Below are 27,091 nucleotides of genomic sequence, written 5' to 3'. Positions count from 1 at the left end.
ACATGGGCAGAACATGCAAACTCTACACAGGGAACACTTGGGATATGAACCGCAAGGGCCCACCTCTACCACTGTGGCACTGTGCTATCCTCAAGAATGCCGGGCCAGTCAAGCTTTTACACCTTGTCTTCAGGTTGTAGGAGAAAGACCACCATAAAGAAGAAATGGATTTCCCTTAACTTAGCTAAGTTTACTTTATATAATAAGCGCCTCAGGATGAACTAGCTCTCCCATCCAGAGCTGATTTCTGAAATCCACCAGATGTAAGACTTCAGCCCTCTGTAAACCTTCAAACTTGAGAATGTTTTATCCCACTAACATCACTAGAAGCCTGGTTAGGTGTAGTGTGTACACTCTCCGTGTGTAATAAAAGGGAAGCACATGATGTCTGTAAAGGGTTGAAATCCACTGCTGAAGAATATCCTGTTTATTACTGAGGTTTAGCTTGTGAGTATTGTGTGATCACACCATACATAACTGCTGTTGCACTTTAACTAGCTGTTAAAACTCTTTTAGGGTTGATTATTTTTCTTTTCCTTTTGACTTAAGGTTGGACATTTTTCCAAAAAGCTCAGTTTTCTAAAAAGCACACAAAGCAATTGTTTCACACATCAATCATCAAAAAATATTTATTTATGACAAATGTCATTGTCTCGAATGTTGTACGAGCAAATATACTATGTGATGTCACATACTTATTACATACCTGATACATGGTGTGGTTCGGCAAAGTATGGCAACGTTCAAAGCAAAGAAGTAAGTAAGTTAAATTTGAAAAGATCCGGTCACTGTTATGATGCAGATGATGTACAGTTATATCTTAGTACACACTCCCCTACAGATTCACCTCCCAGCACACTCACTGACTGCATCACTGATCTTAAGTTGAGCGAGGTCATAGAGTCCAGCGGCTGTGGGGCATCTGTTGGTGAAGAAAGATTCACGGATCTTGACTTTGTTGACAATGCTGTGATCTTCGTGGAGTCAATGGAGGCTCTGTTTGGGGTGCTTGAGAGACTGAGTGAGGCGTCTGAGAGTCTGGGCTTGTGAGTGTCCTTATAAAAACCAAGATCAGGCCTTTAATGACATCTTGGGTTTTTCGGAGAGTGTGTCGACCTTGTTGAGAGGTTTACTTACCTTGGCAGTGACATTCATATCTCTGGTGACTCTTCCTATGAAGTTAGTAGACGGACTGGGAGAACATGGGGGTCATGAGGTCACTGGAAAGGGGTGTGTGGCACTCCTGATATCTCTGCAAAAGGAAAAAGGTCCAAGTCTTTAGAGTCCTGGTGCTTCCTGTCTTGCTATGGTTGCAAGACATGGACGCCATCCAGTGACCTGAGACAAAGACTGGTCTCCTTTGGTACTGTGTCTCTCTGGAAAATCCTTTTGTACCACTGGTTTGACTTTGTGTCGAATGAGCGTTTGCTCATGGAGTCCCGAATGAGGCACATTACCTGCATTGTGAGGGAGCGTCAGTTACGGCCATGTGGTGTGTTTCCCTGGGGGTGATCCGGCTCGTAAGATCCTCTTTGTTGGGGATCCGAGTAGCTGGACTAGGCCAAAGGGTCGCCAACGTAACACCTGGCTGCGGCAGATAGAGGGTCATTTCCGGAGGGTGGGACTGGACCGCGTGTCTGCCTGGGGGGTTGCCAACCGGGATCCTGAGTTGTTTCCTCGTGTGGTGAGTGCGCCTTCGCACTTTACCAGTGCATGCTCCCCAACTTGACATGACTTGTTACTGGTAGGCCCAAAATCCCAACTTTCTAAGCCATCCAGCTTCTCTGTTTCTGTTGATCATACTCTTGTAAAACCTGCTCCTGTTGTCAGAAATCTTGGTGTTTTATTCGATTCATCATTTAACTTTGAGCTACACATTAGGTCCCTTTCCAAAATTTCATTCGATCATCTCCGTAACATTGCTCGCCTCCATCCATTTCTGTCCTTTAATGATGCTGAAACTCTGGTTCATTGTTTCATAATGTCTGTAATTCCCTCTTCATCGGCCTCCCTGCAAAATCTATGCAGAAGCTACAGTACATTCAGAACTCCGCAGCCAGAGTCCTCACCCACACAAAGCATTTTTCTCACATCTCCCCCTGTTCTCTCCCAGCTTTGCTGGTTACTGGTTTCAACAAGGATTAAATTCAAGATTCCGCTTCTCACCTTCAAAGCCCTACATCACCTTGCCCCCCTTTTCTTCACTCAGCTCCTAGCTCCATACACTGCTTGTCACTCTCTCAGGTCCTCGAGTAGTAATCACCTTACTGTCCCACATACCAGACTGTCCACCCTGGGAGGCAGCGTCTTCAGTGTTACGGCCCCTCAACTCTGGAACTCTCTTCCTCAGTCTCTCCAAGATTGCTCCTCTTTCTTCACCTTTAAATCTCTGAAACCGAAAACATTCCTCTTTCATGAACTTTTGTCTTCTTTGTAGATTTTAAAAATTTTTTTTTACTCTGTATGTAAAGTGACCTTGGGTTTGCGAAAGGTGCAACTTATCATTATTTATTATTATTGCACTGCTTGCAACATGTGCTGCACCGATGCCTCTTTTTCAGTTGTCTTTTTCTGAACCCAACACAATCTGTATAAAACTTTGCAGAAACGCGCATCTGTGGCACGACATAACCTGTGCAAAGCTACCAGGGGGCAGAGCAAATTTGGACCAGTGCTCCCTAAAGTTATAGCGCTAGTTCAGTCCAATCTCTGTTTGCAATGAAACGTAGCCTTTCACGTGATCTTTTGTTGTGGGCTTCCGCTTTGAAAAATGAGAATGCAGTGCAAGCTCAGCATGGAAATCAAAAAACTGCTCGCCATACATGTCTGTCTTACTAGACATTAGCTAAAATGCATCCTGAGGAAAGAACAGCCTGAAGTAGTCCAGGGGCTGGTAATCTGTTGAGTCTACCAGCAAACCACTCCATCTTGTGAAGTCTGGTAGCCAACTTGCCTCCCAGACATCGATTTCTGGGTATTCGTTGATGCTGTAGGTGCATCAACTACGCGAACATGCTCAGCTGGGGAGGAATCATCTAGGGTCGGATCATCTGATGCCAGTACCTCATTCTCCTGTTTGATCTCCAGATCACTTGCATCAAAATCAGAGTCTGACAAGTCAGAGTCTGACTCGGCGATAATACGTAAAACATCGGCCAGTGAGTATTTTGCTTTGCGTGTTCGCTTTGCTCTCTCACCTGATGTCGATGCTATTTTTGCATTGTTTGCTCTTCGCTACTCATGCACATGCAAGGATTAGATGTGAAGTCAATGATTCTGACATTCCTCCTAACAAAGAGAGTCTACCTAAAGCTTAACAGCGAGTTTCGTCAATACTTACAGCTGATTATCGCCCTCTAACCCTGGATATTGACTGTGGTCAACATCAGCCCTATGGGCTACATGTCAACATCCACCCTAGAAGAGTTTTTTAAGGCGATGTTACCCAGGGTTGTTTTAACAGCATCATCATACGCTGGGGCCCTCTGTTTGGATAGCAAAACAGAAACATACATAGGCATGAGAAACATTGTCGGCCCCTATGCTCCTGGGGCCTAGAGGCAGTGCCCATTGTGCCCATATACCATCTGGTCGAAAGACAGAACAATAGTGAAGTAGAGGAACCTTTAGGGTGGTGATGGGCTGGTGGGTCGGTGTTCCTGCTTTTCATCTAGATTAGCTACTTAAACTGTGCAGGAAATAGATAGGCACTTCATTTTTATGACATTAACAACAAACTCTTCCTATGTTCCTATAAACTTAGTCTCTGTTAGCTCAGTTAATGGGTGCCTTCATGAAATTCATAAATGCATAGCCTTTAATGGCATCATAGGGTCACAGTTTGAGACAAGCCATGATGCCTGTCCATCACAGGAATGAATTATGTTGTGCTGGCTGAGGTGCATTTTCTTTGCTCTGTGAAGGGAAGGTGCTATATAAAACTGATGGATGGCATGGTGGTGTAGTAAATAGTCTTGCTGCCTCATAGTTACAGAGATCTGGTAGTTTTCCCAGTGCATGCGTAGTCCATGGGTCCCTGGAACTGTGTGAGATAGTTGTGCCACCTTTTATTAACATAATATAGAATTCTCAGTCATTTCATCCAACTGGATATCTATTCCTGCCATAACTAGTTAAAGTCAAGAATAAACCCTGGTTAGGGTGCCAGTCCACTGAAGAAGCCACTTACACCCACCCAACCATTTATGGACAATTAAATATTACTAGTTAACTGTAATGAAATTACCAACACACAAAGGTTGGGGCTGTGGGAGGAATAATGGAGGACTTGAGGGAAAACCTTGTGTAGACACCAGACACCATGTAAGCTCCATACAGATTGCTGCAGGGAATGGGATTTGAACCAATAATCTGTGTGGCAACAGCACAGGCCACTGTGCATGAATGAATCTGAATACATAAATATGAAGAACATAAGAACAGTTTTGAGGAGAACATGCCATTCATCCCATCACCTACCTAATGTTTGTAAAATGTTATCCAGTCTGGTGTTAAAGATCTCCAAAGCGCTACTACCCACCACAATACTCCCCAATATACATGATTCTCTGTGTGAAGAAACACTTTAAAAATTTGTGTGACATTTACCATTTAATGGCCACCATCTGTTCCCCTGTGTTCTTGTCAATGAACTGTTTTCAAAGTCACAGCTTGCATCTACCCTACTAATTCTCTTCATAATCTTAAACACTTCTGTTATGTCACTTCTTAATCTCCATTGGCTTAAACTGAAAACAACAGGAAAAATGATTGTATTTAGTTAGCACATTTTTATACATGAAAGTAGCGCAAATAATGCAGTGTGTTATTTATCTTAAGCACATCCTCCCTTGACTTGTACTGCACACATTTGGAGCGCTATTTAACTCAGCACTCGCTTCTGTACACTGCCATTATGTTAACAGTGACAGGTCCACTGTGACTCCTAAATCCTTCTCACAAGCAGTACTTTCAGGTTTCAGACCTGCCATTGTGTAATCGCATTTAACAGTTGTACTTCTTATGTGTAATATTTTACATTTATTTATATTCAATTTTATCTGCCACAAGATTGTCTGTCCTTCCACCATACAAATATTTTTAAAAGGACAATACTTTTACTTAACTCAATTTTTCTTTTTGTAAAAACTTGATTGCTTTGTATGGATTGTAATAAAATTAATAAAAAAAAATAAAAAAATCAAATAAAATAAATGGACAATACTTTTAACATCACCTCATTCTGGTAACGTTCTTCTCACTATAAGCCATTATTTCTGGTCAGTTGTGCACCAATCTACATGCTGTGCCTCAGACTTCCATTTCTTTTAGTTTGATGCCCAACCTCCCACATGGGTTCTTATTAAAAGCTTTCTGAACATCAAGATAAATAACATCATTTGCATCACTCTTATCATGTGCATTTGCTGCTTCTTCACAGAATTCCACCATATTAGTAAAATACAAGCTCACTAACATAAAGTGCGTGTTCTTAACAAGAGGTATTTGAACTTTTCCTTAATACTCACTTCCATTAATTTATCCTTGATGCCTGTAAAGCTTATTGATTTTTAATTATTTATACTGACTTATCAGACAGATAGATAAATAGATAGATAGATATGAAATGCACTACAGTATATGATAGATAGATAGATAGACAGACAGATAGATATGGAATGCACTATATGATAGATAGATAGATAGATAGATAGATAGATAGATAGATATGGAATACACTATATGATAGATAGATAGATAGACAGATAGATATGGAATGCACTATATGATAGATAGATATTATTAATAACACTTTATTTGTTACAAGGAGATTTTTCTAGAAGTTTAAGAAATATTACAAGGAACAACAACAAACCCTTTAAATATACACAAAGTATATACATAAAAATAAAACATTCTGACTTGTCTAAAGATAAGAGAGGAGACAGCTTCCAGTCTTTAAGAATTTTCCCATTGTGTGCATCAGTTTCTGCATTGAGTTTATATATTTAATTACTAACATCCTAAGCACATTGGGATAGGTTATCTGGCTCCAACAAGGAAATTGATTTTATCCTTCTTAACCCTAGCAACATTTCTCTCTGTGCAATTTCCAAATCGCTGAGAACCCCCCTTGATAGTTCCTGGACTACATGGGAGGTTATCGATTCCCTAACATATGAAAATTTCAGAAAAATTACAATTTCAAGCATTACTCCATACATTTCTGTATCTACAGTATTATTTTCATTCTTACTGTTCCTAATAAATTTCACCTTCTCGTTGACTTGTACAACTGTAATATTAAGAAATCTTTTTTACTTAACATTTGCAGTGTTTGCAATTTTTGTATCTAACCCTTTTATCATGTCTAATATCTCTCTAATTGTCATTATAATTTCAAAATAAGCAATGCATTTAATGCTAGTGTTAAATAACTTTCACTTGGTATGCAGCAGTGTTTACTATTATAGATTCTTTTCTAGTTCATTTTTCATCCACTGAACATTTTTTAAACTACTTAATATTTTTAAATTTAGTATAAACTTATTCTGTGCAGAATATCTATCTATCTATCTATCTATCTATCTATCTATCTATCTATCTATCTATCTATCTATCTGTCTTGTGGGAATGATAGGTCTGGATACAGCAAGAAAATTTTGGGGCACCAACCAAGTTGTCCCTTTTATTGTCCAGAGAAAGCAAAACAAACAGAAACAAACAACAATAACCCTTGTAGGCATGCGTCTCTTCCGTGGGGATCTCAAAAATAAACAAGGGTTGCAGTCGCTCTAGTGGTGCCCTGTCTGTCTATTTATCTGTTTGTAGTATTCCGCATGTCAGTGGAGTCAGACAGTTTTTATCCCTTCATTTATTGCTCCCTGTGGAAATGACCCCTAAAAAAGAGAACTTTTGAAGGAGGGCCACAGATTTAAGGTCATTTAGCATTTACTGTCTAAGCTCTCTTCCGTTCGGAGTGATTGCCTTCTTTTCACACTTACACCTCACACTACACTCCAAGCTGTCACACAGCCAGACTGAATGTCTTTGTACTTCACACTGGCTGCCCTCTTCCCCACACTGCCAAATTATATAACATTGGAAATGGAGTATTATATGTTAGTTCCAAAAATTTCAAACTTTTCAAGTTTTCTAATATGAATTAGTTAATGTTAACTATTGCAGTTTTAATTTAATATACTTTTAAATTAAAAGGTAAAACAGCATTTGTAAGTCTCTTCTGCTTCTACAGGAATGCTAGTTACATTTCCTTGCAACTGCCTGTGTGCCAAGGACAGTTATTCAGCACTCATAAGCAAAACCTATTTCTAAAATTACCGAGGATATACATGTTAGACTCATTAGTAACTAATGTGGTCATGGCGAGTGGGAACCACTCCAATCTACTGCAGGGCACAGAAAGGTGCCTACATCCACACTTACTAATTTCAGACATATGGACAACATACAGACCCCATAGAGACAGTGACCGGGCCAGGATTTAAAGTCAAAGCCCCTGGAGCTGCGGGGCAGCAGCTCCCTGCCAGCTACAATTCAATGCATTTCTTCTAAACAGATGTTGCAGAGACAGATTTAGGATTAAAATGTCAATAAAGGACCCAGTCTTATCTTAATGGCAGCAATGATTTTGAGCAGTAAATTAGGCGGATTCTGCAACCAGTTAATAACATAAGGCCTGGACATAAGAGAGCAGAATTAAAGTCGGGGAATACAAGAGCAGATTAGCTGGAGGAGACACTGAAGTTCACATTGATTTAGTCAGACTGGGTACTGCGATCAATGCATACATGGACTCACGGTCCATAACTTGTGTCACTCCAGCTTACCTGGGCAGGTGACTATCTGTCAGGTTATGGTAACTCATGGAATGTTTTAGTGTAAAATTCTCTAAGTCAGATAATACTAGCATGATTTGTTTCCACCGAACAGTCAAGTTGACTTCTGCCGACACCAGTGTCTATCTACTTATTTATTTATTGCCAGCTTATAGCCAAAAGAGAAATACTTCCACGGTGATGGATATGCTACTTTTTTGAAAAACTCCCATCAATAAGCATAAATTTAGGTTTGGAACATACATGGCTTATAAAAAGTATTTATCCCCTTAGAATATGTCATATTTTATTGTTGTATAACATTGAATAGCAGTGGGTTTAATTTTTTTTTATGGTACTTGATCAACAGAAAAAGACTTTTTAATTTTCAAAGTGAAACCAGAGCCCTATAAAGTGGTATAAATTAAATACAAACATAAAATACAAAATAATTGATCCCTAAGCATTCACCCACGTTAGTATTTAGTAGATGCGCCTTTGGCAGCCATGACAGGACAGAGTTTCTGTGCCCAGGCCTCTCTCTTTATCAGCTCGGCCACTTTTCTCAGTTTGTCTTTGCAAAACTGCTCAGGCTCTGTCAGATGGCATGTTGAACGTAAATGAACAGCCCTTTTTTAAGTTCAACCGCAAGTTCTCAATTGGATTGAGGTCTGGAATCTGACTCATCCACTCTAGAACTTTCACATTGTTGATTTGAAGCCATTCCTTAGTGGTTTCGACTTTATGTTTGGGGTTGTTGTCTTGCTGGAACACAAATCGTCTCCCAAGGCATATGATTTCTGAAGACTGCATCTGCTTTTCTTTCAGGATTTCCTCTGTATGTTCCTACATTCGTTGTACTCTCCCACCACACAAGTCTTCCAGGGCCTGCTTCAGAGAAGCATCCTCACAGCCTGAGGCTGCCACCATCATGCTTTATGGTGTGTTTTTGATAAAATGTGCAGTGCTCAAACATGATGTCTTATGATGGTCCCAAATCTCAATTTTAGTCTCATCAGACCATATAACCTTCTCTCAGTTGACTTCAGTGTCTCCCAAGCGCATTTTGCCGAGATGTTTTGTGCGTTTTTCTCTTTGCCACTCTTCTATAAAGCTGTGACTAGTGAAGCACCTGGGTGCAGTTGTTTCCTGCATACTCTCTCCAAACTGACCTACTGTATGTATTTCTAACCCATTTAGAGTTCCTAGAGGTCTATTGATGGCTTCACTAGCTGTCTTCTTGCAAGATCTTCCGTTTTTTTGTAGACTAGGGGGCTTTGCCTGCACTGCACGCCAGCGACTTTGTGTCTCTACTGCACGTGTATGTGGATTTCACTTTCACCAAACAACAAAACTTTTAATTCTAGGCCTCTTCATTGGGAAGAAACACTACTTTTCCCTGATGGCAACACAGATTAGATGATCTACAAGTCTTAAAGTTTAAAGCCAAACAATATCTACAAACTTCTGTCATATCACCTATGTCCATATATTCAATCTCTTTTCACGTTTACCTTTTCGTCAATATCGCATTGAATTTTGATTCCATGTTTGGAATTACATCATGACAATGCAACGTATAACTGAGTGAATATCGATTCTTTCTCTCTACACGAAATGTGTCTGACAATAGCATTCACACAAATTAAAAATGATTGAATCGTGTGTGTGGTTGTTAATGTTTTAGATGTGGGCAGGGCTTTTCCAAATCTCTTTGCATAAAGTCTTGTCTCACGGAGCTTGAAATTTTCTCTCACGGGGTTTCACTTTCACCAAACAACAAATCTTTTAATTCTCACGGATACACCTCTTCATTGGGAAGAAACATTACTTTTTCCTGATGGCAACATGAATTAGACAATCTACAAGTGCTTCGACTTAAAGTTTAAATCTAAATGATATATTTGTTCTCTTTTCGCTGTTCCATTTTTTCACAGAATAATAATTTCCATTTGTTTGCGCTAATATGATCTTTACTATCATTTTTTTGAGACTTTCAAATTTTCGTACTTCCATTATCTTACCTACTCTGCATGTGTATTGTGCTAAACGTTTTTGAATTCTTTACGACGTTCTACTTTGTCATCAACTCTTTGTCTTTTATTTCTGGCACCAGGGTTAAATCTCTTGGCACAAAGTCTCACGTCGCAGGACATGAAAGTGTCTCTCTGAGAAAGTCATGACTCGTCCCAAGATTTTTTTGTTATAATAGAGAGATATCCTGCTTTAGCTGTGCCATAATCTTTAATTTCTTAATTATTCATTTAATTGGATATTCAGTGACTAGCATATTTTCTTGTGCCCATTCCCTAATTTGTGGTCTTCAGTCACCTTCTCATGGAGCTGTCTGAAGTGTCTGCTTGTCTTCACTGTGTAGGTCAAACCACCATACTGACTACCCACAAGCTGGACCTTCCACATACCCAAATGCCCATTTAGACAGCAATCAGCTGAAACCCCAGACAGGAGACCTCCATTGAATTAATTTTGGAACTTCTAAAACCAACTGGCTGCACCAGGGATGATTTAGGGGCATCATATTAAGGGGGTTAATACTGATCTGATTAATTATTTTATGTTTGATATTTGTAATTAATTTGGACCTTTTTGCAGAGATCTGTGTTCACTATCACATTAAAAAGTCTTTTTTTCTGTTGATCATTGTTAAAAATGGCAAATTAAACCCACTCTGATTTAATGTTAAATAATAATCCATCCAATATCCAACCCGCTATATCCTAACTATGGGGTCACGGGGGTCTGCTGGAGCCAATCCCAGCCAACACAGGATGCAAGGCAGGAAACAAACACTGGGCAGGGCGCCGTCCACCGCAAGTTAAATAATAATATAATGTGAAAATATGGTGTATACCTTTTATAGACACTGTACTTAAGGGCAAACCAGAAGATAAAATAGACGTAGTTTAAGTCTGGTAAGTTTAAATGAGCAACCTGAAAACAATACATTAATTAATATAGTAATAAATGTGAAGTCTCAGAAGACAGAAGTCTGATCCTATACATTATTAAACTCCACACAAGACGCCATCATCTCAGGGGCTGAACTGGAGGTCAAATACTTTGAGGTGGCATCACTGCCATCTGTGCCTCTCCAGTCAGGATTATACGCTTAACAATTTTAGTGTGTGAAAACCCAACCTAGAAAGCAGCCCCACTGAATGCCTTTAAAAGCTTTTGGTTTTCTGAGAGGTAGAGAAAAATTTTAATAGCAAATAAGGATTTCAGGCAGTTGTGATGAGTGCTGCACTCATACAAGTATGAGGAGGAGATAAAAGCTTAAGCCAGCACACTTAAAGGTATGACGATATCTGATGAATGCCTGACCAAATTTGGAGAACTTCAGTACTGTGCTGAAGTAGCTCCACGTTTGGCGATTCTTTTTCCAGTCTGTAGGAAAATCACAAGGAGCAATACGGAAGATGTGAGACACTCTGCTGGGTGCCAATCAGCTTATCTGCTGCTAAATTATTCCACTGTCTATGCATTTGCGTCTTTTTTCATCCATGGAGCCTGCTTTATTTCAGCATTCGCTAACTGTTTAAACGTTCCCCTGAGTCTTAGCTTTTTTTTTTAACAAGCAAATAAAAGAAATGCAGACTGTTAGCCAAGTAAGAAACCTATCTTTCCTTCAGAAAAATGCTTATGTGGCCAGTGGACCAAGAAACCATCATCATCTGTCAGGGGGCCTCCCAATGGCACCATTTGAATGTGAGCACCTGTAGTATAAGTGGACAGCTCTGCATGGAGTCATCCTCTGAGTTACATGACAGGTCCCTGTGTGGGACTGTGTTCAAATGACAGTCCAGAAATGCACACTGGCAAATTGATAATTCACAGATTATTATTCAGTTAGTTAGACAGGAAATCTAATTATTTAATTACTGAAATCATTTCTTTATTAGGCAGTTTGTTCATTTCTCTGTGTGAAGCCGAATTGTTACATGACAATGTAAACTCTCCCACTGACTTTCATGCGAAGTCCCTGCACGGCACTGTAGTCCTATAACCACCCACAACTGTTCAGTTAATTAAAAAGGAAATCCTGATTAACAATCCATCCATTTTTCAAATCTGAAATAAATCCTTTCAACGTATTGGCAGGAGAAGAAGCTCATCATAGGAGCATTAGAACTGACTCTGAATGGCACGCCAGTTCATCTCCCCATGTTAACCTGCAGATCTTGTGGATGTGGGAAGAAAATCAGAAATGGTTTTACAACCTTAATGGAGGTCTTTCAGGGATGTAGATTAAGAATCTACTATTAGTTTTAGTAACCAAGCCTTCATTTTGTTATGTTACAAGGGGCTTCGCCCCCTGCTCACTTCGCTTGCCAACCCCCCTGCCTGCACCATGTGCCAGCAACCGCTCACAAATAACAAACCTTTTAATTTTTGCTGATAGGCCTCTTCATTGGGAAGCAACTCTACATTTCCCTGATGGCAACACAAAACGATCTAAAAGTCTCTGACTTAAAGTTTAAAGCCAAACAATATCTACATACATCTGTCATATCACCTATGTCCATATATTTGATCTCTTCTCACTTTTACTTTTTCGTCAATATCGCATTGAATTTTGATTCCATGTTTGGACTTACATCATGACAGCACAATGTATAACTGCCCGTGAGTGAATATCGTTTCTTTCTCTCAACACGAACTATGTCTGACAATAGCATTCACACAAATGAGAAATGATTGAACCGTGTGCGTGGTTGTAAATGTTTTAGATGTGGGCAGGACTTTTCCAAATCTCACTGTATAAACTCTTGTCTCATGCGGCTTGAAATTTTCTCTTGCAGGATTTCACTTTCAACAAACAACCAGTCTTTTAATTCTTGCAGATACGCAAGTGCATTTGGAAGAAATCCTACTTTTCCCTGATGGCAACATGAATTAGATGATCTACAAGTCTCTGACTTAAAGTTTAAATCTGAACAATATATTCAATCTCATTTCACTGTTCCGTTATTTCACCAAACAATAATTTCCGTTTATTTGTGCTAATGCGATCTTTACTATTGTTTTTTTGAGACTAACCTGCTCTGCATGTGTATCATGCAAACGTTTTTGAATTCTTTACGATGTTCTACTTTGTCATCTACTCTTTGTCTTTTATTTCCGGCCCTGGGTGTGGTTAAATCTTTTGGCACAAAGTCTTTTCTTACGGGACGCTGAAGTGTCTCTCTTCAAAAGATCACATTTCGTTGCAGGATAAAAAGTCTAGTCTCCCAAGATTATTTTATTATAATAGAGAGATTTGTTTTACAGTTATCGTCGCCATATTGTGTAGGTATGACCGGCTCCTTTTTGTTCTCTGGTTGCTAGGGCTGCTTTTGTATCTCTAGGGGCGTGTCTTCAGAGGTCACAAGTCTCACCCAGTTAATTGCTGGGGTTAAAAGTTGCTTGGAAAGGTCAATTTCTTCTCTGAGCTGACAGACTGCGAATCAAACCTGTTGCCTAGTGCTTTCTGGAAATATGTTTGAAATTTTAGAATTTTTGATCCTTGTCTGCCATTTCGAATTTTGATTTTTGTCTTGTGTTTAAGTTTGGTAAGGGCATGCTGACTTTTTGGTTGTCGATACTTTTTTATAGTTTTGACTCTGTCTCTTCTCCTGGTTGTTATTTTAAACCTTTTTGCTAGTTTAGCAGCATAACATAAGGAGTTTGAGCAAACTCCACACAGTGTTATGATTTGCTTTTTTATTTCCTTCTTTGCTAGTTGCAGTTCATATTTATTTATATCATTTTTTTTTACAGGTTTCTAATGGGAAAGTGTATCGGAAACATACATGTATGATTTTTTCTGGGAAGTGCGTAATGTGTACTGGTTGTTATGGCATCTAACGTGCATCACATGGTATGATTATTCAGGCTATAAGATTTCGAGATCATTCGAGATTACGGAGAAACAAGATGGTTCTGCCAAAAGAAATAAAATGTCAGAAAACAGAGAAAAATTGGGCCTGAAGATGAACTATAAATAAACGAGTGTTTTCAAAAGCAGGAAAGTACTAGGGTGTTGTACCGTGTTAGCCATTATGAATGTAGAGAAAAGCCAAGCAAAATGACATCTTTTATTGGCTAACTAAAAAGATTACAATATGCATGCTTTCGAGGCAACTCAGGCCCCTTCTTCAGGCAATTACATCTTGACTGAAGAAGGGGCCTGAGTTGCCTCAAAAGCTTGCATATCGTAATCTTTTTAGTTAGCCAATAAAAGGTTTCATTTTGCTTGGCTTTTCTCCAAAAGCAGGAACGAAAGCCTAATAATGTTTAAACCCAAATTGTGAATCAAAATCAAGGTCAAGAAAGTGTTGTGAGATCTGAGCCAAAGAATTCAAATCCTGAAACATTTTAACAGCACAAGTAGAAGCAGACAAACCTGGATGGTGAATATGCAGTACTGAGGAGCAGATTTAAGCATTGTTCCTTCAATAACTAAATGTGACCTCTGGTTCCTCTTACTGAGCAAAATGTATGCACGTTATTGCACAAATTAAATAAAATTAAAATAATGAATTTATATTTACACACTCATACATTCATAACAGTGGAGGTGTGTGTTACAGTTTGATTCTCTAGTTTCCAGAACCCTGTTCTCTGTTTCTGCAACTATGATTTTTGTTCTGATATTTTGGCATTGAAGCAAAGATAGGACAGACTCCAAGTTTAGAATTAGGCCTGGTTTTTGACTTAAATTGCATCTCTCTACCAAGCTACATGACCAAACCACATGAAATGGCTCTTCATGATCTGAACAAGCAATAGTTCTACTCCAAGGTCCTCCAATATTGTTCAGCTTCTCAGTCTGTCAAGGAGCATGAACCAAGTAACACTGATCATGCCAGAAGTTACTCTACTCTGTTGAGCCATTGAGCAAGTCCTTAACTTGCAATTGCTCCATCCTGAGTATGACGTTAATCTGTATCCATTCCTGCAAGCAGGTCCTTTAACCTGCAGGGAAAGCCTGGGGGTTGGTGGCAGGATTGGCACTCCAGCCGCTGTAAAAACCATCACACTGTTCAGTGTGTGGTGCTGAGGTGTTAATGGCTGCTCTCGGATCCCAATCTGGATGGTGTGGACCCAACCTCTGCCTCTCTTTGTTGAAGAACTTGGTGATGGCCGCCATAAGACTGCTGCTGCTTCACTGATTCATTGCGTAATCTCACGGTCACCTCTGCAATCAGTTGTGAACAAGATACAGAGATGCTTGTCCACTTGGAGCCGGTGGTCTCTTCATACCTGCAGGGAACATATCTCCATTAATGAATAAATGAAATATTGTTTAATTAGTATCTTCTTCTTCTGGGTATCTGAGTGGTTATATACAGCACTCCTGCTCAGGATCTTCATCTCTACATGAACTCACTTTTTGACTCACATTGGTACTTTATAGGTACCTGTGTTAAACTATGGCCATATACAGTAACAGTCCTCAATGGCATTGTGACAATGCGGGTTCAGTTCTATGCTCCCATCTGGATTCTGGGGACCTCTCGAACCCGACACCATCGGTAATGTCACCGATGAGCTGGACTGTGAGACACAACGAATCAAAGGGTATGGTGCAAAAATGTACGAAGTGTTTTTATTAAAAACAAACCAAAAACGGTGTCCAGATAGTGCAGTACTTCAAATAAGTCATCCATCCATCCATTATCCAACCTGCTATATCCTAACTACAGGGTCATGGGGGTCTGCTGGAGCGAATCCCAGCCAACACAGGGCGCAAGGAAGGAAACAAACTCCAGGCAGGGCGCCAGCCCACCGCAGGGTGTCAAATAAGTCATTAAATAAATAATCCATTAAAAGCTAGTGAAAAATGTGGAGGTTAAAATTCATATAAATACATCGATAAAAACAAGGTTAAAAACAATGGCTGGAACCAGTCTTTTAAAACAAAGCCCGGTGCCTTCTTTTACTGGTGACTCCCCTGCTTCTCCCATCCAGGCTATGCACCAGGGGAGTCACCCTACCTGCAGCTGACCTTCTTCACTCGACTGGTCTGGTGGCCTCTCAATCCCTGGCTTCGTTCAGCTCATGCCAGACCGAGACTTGGCTTCCTCTAATGGCCAGGATGCTCACGCTAGGGATCCACTCCAAATCTCTGGCTCCCACTGCCTTCGCTGCGGTGAGCCAACCTTCTCCCGGTCACTCCTGCTCCATACAAGCGCTCAACAGGAGCAACCACTACCACCAGCCAAACACCCCGCTAGGGCTCGCCTGCATACATCCGTGAGTCTGCGCTCGCTTGCTCGCTCTGTCTCTCTCTCACACACCGGCTCCCTCACTTCCAGCTGCCAACTTCTTTAACCTCCATTCCTTTTTTTCCTTTCTTTTCTTTTTCCTCTCCCCTTTCCACACTCGCACTCCTATTATATATATAAAAAAAGGATCAGGTTTGGTGATTAGCAGCTCCCAGCATCAAATACGGATGCTGACAACTCCTCACCTGTGCACTGAAGCACCCGGGAACCACTCCAGCCACAACACCACACCCCCTCTATAAGCCACGAGTGCAGTGATTATCTAGTTAAAACTGGTTCTTTCAATTTGAGCTGTGGACCCGCTATACCACAGGCATACGGTGGCATTTAGCTAACGACATTAATGAACAACCAGTTAGTTCAGTTTCCTAATTCATCTGTTTTCAAACCTAAATTTCCCAATTTAATGCCAAAGGTGGGTATGGAGTTCTGGATTCAAGACAGGAACCAACCATGCAAACAGCACCAGTCTATTGCAGGGCGCAATCACACAAGTGTTGGTCTCCATAGACGCCCATTCGATCAGAAATTTTTATCTCCATTCTCTTTGAAAATATGACAATGCATTTTTTTTTCTCGGCCATCATTACAAACTACATGGGTAAAGTTACATATATAAAAAAATTTCATTTTTGGGTGGCATATTCCTTTAATATACACCTTTGTGGACCGTGGAACGAAAAAGCCATACAGACACAAAGACTATGTGACTGTGTCACCCGAAAGTCTAATATTTATTTCATTGATTACATTTTTTTCTTCTAGCATTGGGTTTTGAACTGTTTTATAACAGTTCTCCCTGAGGTTCTGCATGGACATGCCACTTGACCAACATTGGGACATATTGTCATGTAACTTACTTCTTCTGTAAGTCACTTTGAATAAACAAATCTGCTAAGTGAATAAATGTAATGGTCCAGAGTCCTCACTCATGAATGACAATGGACAATCAACCAGTCAGTTAATTACAGCTTTACTTGACCACTTTCATTGAAATGAATCAATCAATTATTGAAATGAATTAATTAGTAATTACTTTGTCTGTGGTCATCTGTGAATGTTATTTTGATGATAGGCCTGCTTGTGGACTCTTGTGGATACTAGGGGGCTTTGCTCGCCAACCCCTGTTTTTGTTTTTCTGGATACACACTTTTAAGATGTTTTTTTTCTTTGAATTGTTGTTATTTCATTAGTTTCAGTTTTATTTCAGAACTTCTGTAAAAAACAATATTTGGAATCTTTCGAGTCTCAATATGCTGAATCTTTTTAATGAGGTCAGTGAGACGTGTGTTTAATGACTTTGTACCATAATTCAGGATAGGTTTCTCAGTTTGGAATTTCACCACAGACAAAATGATCTTCATTATCAGCAGTTAATAATTTTGCAAAGTAACCATTAAATGCATGTGAGGTAAACTCTCTTGACTTAAACTTCAAAGCCTTACAATATTTACATACTTCTGACATATCACCTATGTCCACATACTCGATCTCTATTCGCCTTTTCGTTATTTCTCCGAGTAATAATTTCTCTTTCTTTGCGTTAATGCGATGTTTACTTTCTTTATTTTGACACTGTCATTTTTTTTCTGCTTTCATACTCAGTATCTTGCTCTGCATGTGTTTCTATGAGTCTTTTGAATTCCAGTTTTCATTTTCTCTAACCTGCTCTGCATGTGTTTGGTCCCCTTGTTTTTTAACCTCTTTATGATGTTTTAGTTTGTTTTCTACTCTGTCTTTTATTTCTGACCTCGCTTTATCCTGCTTTGTTTCAATGACATCTGGTCCGTGGTGATTATTTTCCCATTTTCAAGTAATCATTTCCGTTTGTTTGCTCTACTGCGATCTTTACTTTCTTTTTTTTTATACTTTCTAATTTTCCGACTTTCATATTCTTTAACTTTCTCCACATGTGTATCGCGGCAACATTTTTTTTTTGAGCCTTTCGAATTCCACTGCTTTCATAATCTCTAACCTGTTCTGCATGTGTATAGCACCAACGTCCAGATTGGATGTGCTTTTTTTTCAATTCCACTTGTTCCGGGCTGATAATTACTTTCCTTATTTTTTGAATTTGCACCTAGATTATTCTTTTTCTTTTGTGTCTCTCCAACACTTTTGAGTCTCTTTTCTCCACGCTGCTTTCTTCTTCGTTTAGTCGTCTACGTTTCATCTATAACGTATTGTCCTTATACGCTTTACTTGCGCTGAGAGCCCTGGATCTGTGTGTGCTCAAATCCTTACAATCACACGACTGAGTGTGTTGCTGACTGGCTGTGCTCTTATTTGGTTGTAAGTAGGGTGTCTTGCAAGAATCTCATGTTCCACATCATTGCGAGACGGTCTTGGCACAAAGTCTCATGTTTAAGGTCCCCGCGAGAGACTCGTCCCCCTACTGTTTCTCTCTAGGATTTTTTTTTTTTATAATAGAGAGCAATGAAATTAATTTTATTAATTAATTGATAATTTTGCTGAGTGGGTCTCTCAACTGTTTAGTCCTGGTTCTAAACACAGCTATTAACTTTACTTTTCCTTTTGCAGGTGTTCTGTAATATAATGGTTCAGAATCTCATTCAGAGACAGTAAATAACATTAATTATTTAGAATCAAGCTGATGATGGCTTATTTGAGCTAAGCAGACTAACTTTGAACAACACTGGAACATCAAAAGTCCCTGTGTGGAGTTGCCAAATATCAGTCCAGAATCTCACACAGAGACAATCCAAGTAATTATACAATTCATTCATTATTTACATTGTTTTAATTAGCAAATCATTAATAAATTAATTTAATCAGCATAAGGAGAAAGTGCGAGATAAAGGCAGAGCTGCCTACAGTGTCTGGCAGTGAGCTGTGTGACAAATGGCGATGTATTCCATGCACAATCCAAGGACCCGAGTGAAGGACCAGCATGTGCCAAAGTGCAGCCAGGACTACATTCCATTTTCCTGCTTCCAAACCCAGCTTGTCCTTAGAACCACCCAAGACAGCAGATGATGTCTGCATTTGTTGAGTCCCATTGTCTCTCTATCTTGAATTTGCTCGTACTGGCCTTGTCTCATTGTGGTAGTGAGGGCAGCACACTTTCTTAAATAAAGCCTGCTATGATTTAAATACAAAAGTAACCCCCACCTTGGCCTTCCTTTATTCACAATGAAGAGCACCAGGTTTTTTTTTCCAAGCTATTCATTATCCTTGTAACCTGGGAATTATCTTCTGTGCCCTTCGTTGAACTTGATGTGATATGCTGGAGCACATGCATAGATTTTATCCAGATATGAAAAGCTTAACAATGAAGAGAGCGTCTGATCTGCTTTGTTCCCTTGTTTGAGGGCTCAGAGCTTCTCTGAACTGCTTCAGTCCCTGATGAAGGCAATAAAAGAAAAAAATTGCATGCACAATATATGCATAGATTTTCATCTTCTGCATTAGCAAGCTGCTCAGGTGCTTTGAATATTAACGCTGGATGAAGTTTGTCAGCTTTTATGTGGTACAGAAGAGGGCTCTTATGCTCTGCTTTTATTATGCTGCACTTCCAGTACTCACTTTGGAGTTTGCTTAGAGTGATGAACCTGCATTATAGGTCACATCTCTCTGAAACTGTATCTGTCCAGTTTGGGTTATCTTAACTTTGTCATGTTTCTTATGGTGACTAATATGAGATCATCAATAAAATCCTAAGTGATAAAACAAGTAATGGGAGTGAACAAAATTGTCACGCATTGTTAGCTTATTTAATTAATGAAGTCACCCATCATTAAAAGCTCGTAATACAGTTCATCCATTTATAGGAACATCTGGCTATGTGGGCCTTCTTTTTATCAAGCTGTGCTGATGTTAGCTAACGCTACACTATATAAATCTCACAGACTTCTGATCACACAAACTCTAGAGGCAACCAAAAGTTATTCTTTGGAAAAATGTCACCGATGTTAGTCAGTCTGGAGATGGTTATAGAACCATACCTGCAGGGCTGTGCCTCTACCAAAGCACAGTGAGATACATAATTATGACATGAGATTCTTAAAGCAGCTTAATCGCATTGAGAGTTGTGGGAGGTTGGAGCCCACCCTGACAACAGTGGGTACAAGTCAGTAGCAGCTTAGGTTCAGGGGGCAACTCTGTTCCAGGAGAAGAAATGGAGAAAAAGTGGTTGAATCTTCTCAAATGTGGTCATACAATTAGGGTCAATGGGCATTATCTTAAATTTGTGAGTAATAATAAATCTTCTCAAATGTGGTCATACTACTAGGGTCATAGGGCATCATCTTAAATTTAGTTAATAGTAAATCTTCTCAAATGTGGTCATACTACTAGGGTCATTGGACATCATTTTAAATTTGAGATAATAGTTAATCTTCTCAGATATGTGGATATAGTGGGTATAGATATAGTGGGTAGCGCTGCTGCCTCGCAGTTAGGAGACCCAGGTTCGCTTCCTGGGTCCTCCCTGCATGGAGTTTGCATGTTCTCTCCGTATCTGTGTGGGTTTCCTCCGGGTACTCTGGTTTCCTCCCACAGTCCAAAGACATGCAGGTTAGCTGCATTGATGATTCTAAATTGTCCCTGTGGTGGGCTTGCATCCTGTGTTGGCTGGGATAGGCTCCAGCAGACCCCCGTGATCCTGCAGTTAGGATATAGTGAGTTGGATAATGGATGGATCTTCTCAGATGTGATCATACTACTAGGGTCATAAGACATCATCTTAAATTTGGTTAATAGTGAATCTTCTCAGATGTGGTCATACTACTAAGGTCGTAGGGCATCATCTTAAATTTGGGATAACAGTGAATCTTTTCAAATATGGTCATCCTACTAAAATTATAGGGCATAAGCATGGATTGGACAAAATGTATTTCTTGTCCTCAGTGACAGGTAACATTTCCATGATAGCAATAAGTGTAAGAGATGGTTGCCGAGGTGAGTGTAGCCTTTGATTATATTTCCGACACATTGATGTATACAGAATCTCAGTGGAGTCCATTCCAGTAGTTTATGCTTTGAGTAAGCTGACACATTGCCATACATGACAGTTACAGAGAAAGTGAGGATGCTTCCAAAAACATCAAACTACATCAACACTGATTGGGACAGGTTAAACTTTTTAAGTTAACAGAGAAAAACACCCACTGCTGAACTTTTTTGAGAATAGTTGTTATATTTTCATCCCAGCTTAGATTGTGAGTGATAGTGGTGCTGAGAAATTTAAATGTTTCCACCCATTTCAATGTGACATCATTTAAAATTAGGGTTGTAGGAGGTGAGGAGGGTCAACTAAAATCCACAATCATTTCCACTGCTTTCAAGGAACTCAAGGTACAGTTGTTGTGGCCAGCCAATCCACCTCCCTCTGATATGGCACCTTGTCCCTGTCTTTGATCAGGCCAGTCAGGGTGGTGTCACCAAGAAACGTCATCAAATTAATAGATTGGTCCCTGGAGTTGCAGTCAGTGGCATAATTAACGGAAGGAAGAGGAGAAAGAACACAGCCCTGACCATGTGCTCAGGGTCAGAAACCCTGACTGATATTTTTCCATCTTCACTGTCTTAATGTCTGTTCATTAGAAAGTCAGAGATTCGGAGAGCGAGAAGTTTTCTGTGGAGAAGCTCCAGTATGATTATTTTAAATGCAGAATTGAAATCGACAAATAAGATCTTGGCATAAGTAGACAAGGTGTCAAAATGCTCTAAGAGATAGTGGAGAGCCTTGTTTTATTGACCTGTTAGCACAGTAAGCAACCCATACTCTGGTGGTGTCATTTTGTTTCTTGTTTTTGTATGGTTATTATATTATATTATATCTATACTAATAAAAGGCAAAGCCCTCACTCACTCACTCACTCACTCACTCACTGACTCACTCACTCACTCACTCACTGACTCATCACTAATTCTCCAACTTCCCGTATGGGTGGAAGGCTGAAATTTGGCAGGTTGATTCCTTACAGCTTCCTTACAAAAGTTGGACAGGTTTTATATCGAAGTTCTACGCGTAATGGTCATAACTGGAAGCAGTTTTTCTCCATTTACTGTAATGTGTGACATCATCACGCCTCCCACGTAATCACGCAGTACATAGAAAACCAGGAAGAGCTCAAAAAAGCGCTCAAGAAAACATGCATTATATAATTGAGAAGGCAGCGAAACAATAAGAAGCGAGTTCTGCTACTTCGGAAACAAAGCACGATGTAAACCTACACTTTAAATTAAGTTCATAGACAGGCTGCCGCTGGCGTTTGTAATTTAGTGCCTGCCCATATAAGGCCATCCGTCAGCGGCAATCCAATAGCAAACTGCCACGGGTAAATATTCACGGGTGAAGGACTGTGCTTATGGAGAGGAAGATGAGATGGTCAGGGTGGTGTTTGACACAAACTCAGCGAAACTGCCAGAGAAAGTTTTAAGTGCCAGGACTAAGGTAACATTAAATAAAGCTATGGACATAGCACGAGATGGCACCAGCACAGCTGGGAACCTTCGATGCAAGTACACCGAGTGGCTCACGTGAACTGATGCAGTGCACAGATAAAAGCAACAGTTCCAAAGAGCTGAACAAAACCGAATTACACAATTGAAAAGGCAGCAAAAATATGAAGCGTCTGATAAGCATATTCATAAATGCAGCTACTGTGGAAACAAAGCACACGGTGGAAAAAGTCAATGTCCCGCTAAAGGAAGACAGCGTAAAAAAAAAAAACCCGTGCATGCAGTTTGTCACATCACAGATAAAAAGGAAGACGAGCTGTTTATTGATGCAGTAAGGAACTAATCGATGAATGAAACCTCTTATCTTTACAACGATTGACAAACACGGAATGTAACTTGAACACATCGTACAAATACGAGCCTGATTGAAAGAAATAATGATAATCAAATCCTTGATGACAGCAACATTCAATAACACTCACAAAACAATTACTGTATATTGACAATCATGTTACGTTATTTTTAAAATGTTCCCTTTTCTTTTCATAACTTCTACTTCTCCACTGCGACACGGGTATATATATAAATGTATATATATACCCCGATCTACAATACATACTTTAGCATAGACAAGCGGTGGCACAATTGTAGAGTCTTCGCCTCTAACGCCGACATTCGAGGTTCGATTCCCGAGAGGGGATGTACTGACTATGTACGCGCGCTACTTGATTCATTTTACCTTCCCATCTCCTTGGTTTGGGACGTATGAAAAAATATTAGGTTAACGCAGAATCATGTTACGTTATTTTTAAAATTTTCCCTTTCTTAGCACAAGCACAGTTGAGAAGCTTGATGCATGTACTCCATAACACGTTAAAAATAACGCATTTAATCACACTTTCAATTCCAAGCAAGCGGGAACTTTTGTCAATGCATGATTTCCTGGTACATCCATTACACTGATGCACACATCACAGCTACAAAAATGTTAGAGTCGGAATAAAGCGCGTTCCTACGACTGATCATTTCGACTACCCGAGAAGCCTTGATAAAAGCATGGTTTTGTGCACACTGAAAAGCAAGCAAAATTAGATGCATTACAGAAAGCGGACTTTGTGGCTCTTACTGGGGATCATTGGACTTCCGTGACCGTTAGTAATTCTAAATACATCTAATTACAAAATGTTCAATGATCACACTGTTTTAGCCTAATGTACAAAATAATTTTGGCTAATGTTACTCAGAGTTTAAAGAGTAAGCTGGTCAAATTACCTTTTATGTTTCTGACTTATTTTTTTAAGAAGAAAAACTGCACTTTATGGTGAAATTTTGGTTATTATTATTTAAAGACAATACTATTCTGAAAATGTACTTAAAGTACTTAAACTACCACTTTATTTTTAAGTCTGCCCAATTTTAACCAGGGATGATATTTTTGTTTCTGTTTTGAATTCAAATGCAGTTTAAAAGCTTTTTTTTCAGAAATTAAAACAGCTTCAGTTTACAATATTCATGTCCATGTCTATTATTTGATTCTGTAAGCCCACTAAAACCGTTTTAAATAAAAAAAAAATTTGCGATTTGGGGCAAATTTACGTGTCGATTACATACGATTAATCAAGATTAATTCTTACACAGCCTCTAATTAATTGGATTAATTTTTTAATCGAGTCCCACCTAATATATATATGTAGATATATATATGTAGATTTGTATATATATGTGTATATACAGTATATATGTAGATATGTATATGTTGTATATACAGTATGTATATATGTGTGTGTGTATATATACAGTATGTGTATATATATGTATATGTATATATATGTATGTGTGTATATGTATATATATATAACTGTATATATATATGTGTATAGATGTGTATATATATATATATATATGTTTATATGTATATATATGTTTATATATGTGTCTGTGTGTGTGTGTATATATATATATATATATATATATATATATATATACCAGCAACACTCATGACAATTACAAAACAATTACATTGTCAATCATGTTACGTTATTATTAAAATGTTTCCTTTTCTTTTTACTTCTCCGCTGCCAATCGCAGCTATTTTGCTATATATATATATATATATATATATATATATATATATAAATAGATAGATATGACAACAACACTCATATCAATGACAAAACAATTACATTAACAATCATCTTACGTTATTTTTAAAATGTTTGCTTTTCTTTTTCATAACTTCTTTAACACACTACTTCTCCGCTGCGAAGCGCGGGTATTCTGCTAGTATATATATATATGCCAGCAACACTCATGACAATGACAAAACAATTACATTGTCAATCATGTCAATACTGTCACGCACGCGCAAGTAGGAGACCGCGGACGGATCTTAACACACTTAAGAAGACATTCGCTGGCAGGGAATGGCGGGTACTAACCTTTTTTCTTTGCTTTCTTAAAGAAAAAAAGACGCTCCGCCACCATAAGCCAGGTTTGCTCGCAGTACGTTACTTCCGCCCTTCCTCCTCCATTGTTCCTGATGTCAACGATCCCATCTTCCCACGGTTCATTCCCAGCATTCCTCCACTTCCGGCTCCTCCTTCATAAAATGGCCGCAGACGCCATGAATCAATGTCGTGCATACATAGAATTTTTGTTTATGTATTTTGACCTTTTATGTTTTTGTACTGTGGAGAATTGTACAGTATACAGGGCTGAAAACCCCAAACCTTTATGTTGTGTCCTGATTCGTCTTTTACAGTGGCGTAGCCGGCAGGATAGAAGATCCGATAATATGACAGGACAGGACAGGACCTCAACACAGTGCTGCAAGGGATGAATGCACAGATCCTATCCCTACAGCAAGCGCAAGCCGCTACCACCCGGGAATTGGAGGCAACGAAGGCCAGGTTGGCAGAAGCCCAGAGGGTAAGGGCCCAACCCACCTAGACTGACGCCTCCGCCTTTAGTACCCATGACCGACGCGGACGACGTCGAGTCATATTTGGGCATTTTCGAACGGACGGCCACCTGGAACGAGTGGCAGCGGTCCGAGTGGGCGTCCATTCTGGCGCCCTACCTGAAGGGACCCGTGCAGCGGGCTTATTATGATCTCCCCGAGGAGGAGGCCGCGAACTACGACCTCCTAAAACCGGAGATCCTGGCACGCTACGGCATCACGCCGGGCCAGCAGGTGTCAGAGTGGTGGAACTGGCAGTTTGACCCCGAGAAACCCGCCCGAGCACAGGCCTTTGAATTCTGGGGTAAGATGGGGCGTTGGCTACGACCCGAGGCGCCCGGAAGGTCATAGAGCAGGTGGCCTGTGAGGGCTTGGTCAACACGGCTTTCGAGCTCAACTCCATTACAGTAAATGGAGAAAAATACCTTCCAGTTATGACCATTACGCGTAGAATTTCTAAATGAAACCTGCCCAACTTTTGTAAGTAAGCTGTAAGGAATGAGCCTGCCAAATTTCAGCCTTCTACCCACACGGGAACTTGGAGAATTAGTGATGAGTCAGTGAGTGAGTCAGTGAGTTAGTCAGTCAGTCAGTGAGGGCTTTGCCTTTTATTAGTGTATATATATATATATATAGATATAGATATGACAACACATATCAATGACAAAACAATTACATTAACAATCATGTTACGTTATTTAAAAAAAAATTCCTTTTCTTTTTCATAACTTCTTTAACACACTACTTCTCTGCTGTGAAGCGCAGGTATTCTGCTAGTTATATTATATTATATTATATTATATTATATTATATTATATTATATTACATTATATTATATTATATTATATTATATTATATTATATTATATTATATTATATTATATTATACCACTCTTTGAACAGCCATGGCCACATTGTATACAGTTGCTAATCTCATTGCCTCTATGTGATGTATTATGTCATCTTGTACCCCCTATATAAGATGTTGGCACACAGATTCTGCTATATGAGCATTGGGTACTTCTTTAAAATAAACAATGAAAATTGGAATTAGTTAGGGGTAATGTATAACCTGGAAAGAAGTAAGGCCTTGTCAAATGGACAAATTTAACATGGACTGTGAAATGAATTACAGGGCAAAATCAAAAGAACAGTAGAGAGTGCAGGAGAAAGGCAACACCAAAGAGTCTAAGTAACAGGGTGCCAAAAATCACAATGTTAGAAAAAAAAAATCATCGTTCAAATAGAGGTTGGAAAAAGGTCTTAACTGGCTAAAATTCATTTCCCTTAATTTTGATACCCGCCGTCTTCACAAGTAGAGCTTCTACTTGTATTCAGAAGCTTAGGTATGCAGCAATGCGTTGCTATTTTAATTGCTGAATATTTTTTTGTGATGATGTCACGCATAATGTGGTATCATGTCATATGATTACCAGCCTTCTGTTGCTAAAACAATATAGTTAAGGCCACATAAAAGACACACAAAGTGGCATTGTGGGAAAAGAGAATTCCACCCGGGGGGATAAACACTAACATTATTCAAAGTTATTGTCTGTTTCTACATGCATTTTTATTACT

The 27,091-nt window shown here is 39.4% G+C and overlaps 1 protein-coding gene across 2 annotated transcripts in view; it reads left to right on the top strand.

Annotated features, from left to right (window-relative positions):
- Positions 1 to 27,091, top strand: part of LOC120538733 (dapper homolog 3-like) — a 194,129-nt gene that overhangs the window by 16,995 nt on the left and 150,043 nt on the right. The gene's annotated exons all lie outside the window — the stretch shown is intronic.

This window comes from Polypterus senegalus, chromosome 11, assembly GCF_016835505.1.
Source record: "Polypterus senegalus isolate Bchr_013 chromosome 11, ASM1683550v1, whole genome shotgun sequence".
In the NCBI taxonomy this organism is placed as follows: domain Eukaryota; kingdom Metazoa; phylum Chordata; class Cladistia; order Polypteriformes; family Polypteridae; genus Polypterus; species Polypterus senegalus.
This window is presented reverse-complemented; position numbering and strand designations above follow the sequence as displayed.